This window comes from Mus caroli, chromosome 2, assembly GCF_900094665.2.
Source record: "Mus caroli chromosome 2, CAROLI_EIJ_v1.1, whole genome shotgun sequence".
Classification (NCBI taxonomy): Eukaryota; Metazoa; Chordata; class Mammalia; order Rodentia; family Muridae; genus Mus; species Mus caroli.
Genome location: NC_034571.1, coordinates 119,947,361 through 119,950,562, shown reverse-complemented (window position 1 = coordinate 119,950,562; position 3,202 = coordinate 119,947,361). Strand labels below are relative to the sequence as shown.

The following is a 3,202-nucleotide window of genomic DNA, read 5'->3' as shown; positions in this document are numbered from 1 at the left end:
CAGGGTCCAGCAGTAGGCGTGACAGAACGAATGAGCAGAAAGCTCCACCCTTGAGCAAGCAAGTTCAAGCAGGTGGGAGAAGGGAGACCACAGATAATAACCATTTTTCTTGTTTGCTTAAATGTTGCTGACCTTTTTCTGAATCACTCAAAGATTTATTCACACAGAATAATAAAAATAACATTTACAATCTAGAAACAAAATCAAACAAATGAGGCCAGCCAAACCCCACATTACAAACTGATTTTAAAAGGACTAATTGACCTAGCAATGCTATGGACACTGGCAAATATAGTATCAAATTCTTTCTGGATCAAATTGAACAAATTATTATTTGTTTCCACAGGATAAATCACTGTGTGATATGCTGCCAAGTGCTTTGACATGAAATAAGGCTAAGGGAGTAAATAGCAAAACATGGAATATTCTGGAATTAGAACAAGCTCCCAAAACAGTACTAACACTGGTAATTTATAGCAGCATACACAAGACTCGGAGCACAGTTGACACCTGCAGTATTGTTGTGTCTGGCCAGCAGATCACAGGTCTGGGTTCGAGCCTGGAAAGGCATTTTGGAAACCTGGAAGAGAAGAGGGACTAGGCGACGAGAGAAAGAAATGTAGCTAAGTCAAAGCAGATTCTGATCAAAGCTCAATTTTTTATTTCCGACACTCAGTTATGAAGGAGGGGGAGGGACCCGATTCCCACCAAATAATCTTGGAGTAAGGTTGCCGGTGAATACGTGATGGCTTCGGAACAGCAAAGCGGCGGGGCTCCAGCAGTGGGAGTTGCAGAACGATTGAGCAGAAAGCTCCATCCAGGTGTTAACAGTGGAACCATTAAGGCTGGGGGAGGGGAGGCTACACAGTATTATTTATTAAGAGGAATACATGGTTGGCTTTTGAGGCAAGGAGATATAGCCAATAAAGGACTTGTCTCTTGCAATCCCACAGAACATATTGAATTTATCTGGCAAAGAAATATCACAGACATGTAAAATATTTTTCTGGGCAAAACATATAGAAAGAAACATGATGCCAGAGTTTTCCTGTTGGTTTGTCACATGAGTTATTTTGACTTAAATAAGCCAACTTCCCAGACTCCCAGAGGTGGTATTCAGCATAAATGACATGGCTGTTGTACCCTTCAGATATTTGGTATTCCTATCAGTGAATGTTAGGAACTTTCTTGGAAGCCAGCTTTCAGTATCCCAGGATGAGAACACACATGTAAAAGTCAGACTTTGAGAGAAGCTGTTCTTTGTGCTTCAAACATCTACAAACAACAAGGGTAGAGTTTGATAGCATGTGTCCATTGCTAGAGGAGAGGGCCAAGGACTGTCCATGATCTTTTTGTCTTGGTTCTGGTGATGGACCAAGGATGAAAGTTAGGCATGGAAAACCTGCAGCCTCCAATTCTTCTCAGTGAGTAGACCTCCAGTTTTCAGATCTTTCTTCGTTCTGTGTATTCGATGAGCTGGGTTTAAAGAAGGTTGCTGTGAGTGTGGGTAGAATTTATTTACAAGAAGATAAAAACAACATTCCAGAAGAGCACAGTGTTCCTCCTCTTGGCAATTGTTGAATGTTAGGCAAGTGAAAAACAGAGTGCCGTTCACTTTTCCTTATTAATAAATTTAATACTTATTCAACCTTATGCCATGAAACTAAAACTTTGAGTTTCTTTTTTCATTTTACAGTTGGCAAAACTGAGTGCCAGAAGCAGGATACAGTTTTCTGAAAGCTGTTTTCTATTTCAACAGCACACTGGCCAGACAAGATTTTTAAGATCTTGTTTTATACCTAAGGTATGATCTTCAGAAGATCTTGCTCAAATGAATGTGGGTGGGACAGAGAGGCAGGCAGAACATCTGCTGGAGACCTATTGTGTTATGAAATCCTTTCCCTGTCATGAGCGATCCACCACTGCAAAGTTCTCAGTAGAGGGCTCTTTCCTACTGCCGTCCTTCATGCAGATCTGGGTGGAAAGACTTTGGGAGCCTGGTGACCTGGCCATTGCTCCACACACTGAACACAGTGGCAGAGAGAGGTCATGAGTGCGAGGAAGAGAGACAGTTCTTAGCAAGGTGATGGAGATTATTCTGGGATGTGTAGGCATGGAAAACCTGCAGCATCCCATGGCTCTGGCATTCTGTCTCTCCTCCAGGTTTGGGGAAGTGATCCACTACAGGCTCTCATGATCTTCTGTAAGGAAGAGCTTTGGCAAGACTGAACACATTCACTGATCTATAGCAGAAGAGTATCAGATTGGATTGGATGTGGTGTGGTAAGTTTCTGAAGAACAGTTAGGACCCCGTGTTCTCAGTCTGGAGTCTGTTTTGTGCGTAGAAGGATGACACACTTGCTGATAAGTAGCAGTGAGAACAATAATGACATGATGCTGTCCATCATGTCCCTTCTCACCAGGAGCACAATTCTGTAATGACAACCAACTCCAAAGAACTACATAACAGCTTGCTTCTGGGGCAAGCTCAGCTTATCATGCTTATGACTCATTTATATTTAGGCCTCTTAATGAGACCATGTAGTAGCATGAATGAGGTGCTCCCAGGTTATCTGGCTGTAAGAGGCATCACTGTGTCTGAGAAGTAGAGAAAAGGGGATGAGAATACAGATCACTGCAGGGTACACACACTCAGGGACTTTTGGCTGTGCTCATATGGACCATAGGTAGTGGAATGGAGAGTAAAAGCCTATCTGTAACACATTCTGCTGGGGCTAAAGGGCAGTTTACGCAGGGAGTTGATGTGGTTTAAGGAAAGTAGATGTGCTGGCTAGTTCTATGTCAAGTTGACATAAGCTAGAGTCATCAGAGACAAGGGAGTCACAATTGAGAAAATGTCTCCATAGAAGGAGGCTATGTGGAGCAGGCCAGTAAGCAACACCCTGCCTGGACCTCTGTGTCAGCTTCAGCCTGCAGGTTCCTGCCCTGTTTGAATTTCTATCCTGACTTCCTTTGATAACGTATAGTGCTGTGGAAGTGTAAGCATTCACACACACACACACACACACACACACTCCACATACATGCACACATATACATATGTGCATTATATATGTGTGTATACACTAATTTATATATATATGTATATGTACCACAGAATAGTTGCATTTAGCTTATGGAGAAAATAAAATAGTATTATTGAAGAGGGTTTTTTTTTTCTTTCTTTTTTTTTTTTTTTTTT

At 42.0% G+C, this 3,202-nt stretch overlaps 1 long non-coding RNA gene across 1 annotated transcript in view; it reads left to right on the top strand.

The window, feature by feature from the left end:
- The first annotated feature begins 1,702 nt into the window (after positions 1-1,702).
- The window catches only part of LOC110290264, a 6,968-nt gene continuing 5,468 nt past the window's right edge, over positions 1,703-3,202 (top strand). Inside the window, exons 1-2 of the long non-coding RNA XR_002377409.1 lie at positions 1,703-1,804; positions 2,164-2,283. This is a non-coding gene — a long non-coding RNA (uncharacterized LOC110290264). The remainder of the gene's footprint in view (positions 1,805-2,163; positions 2,284-3,202) is intronic.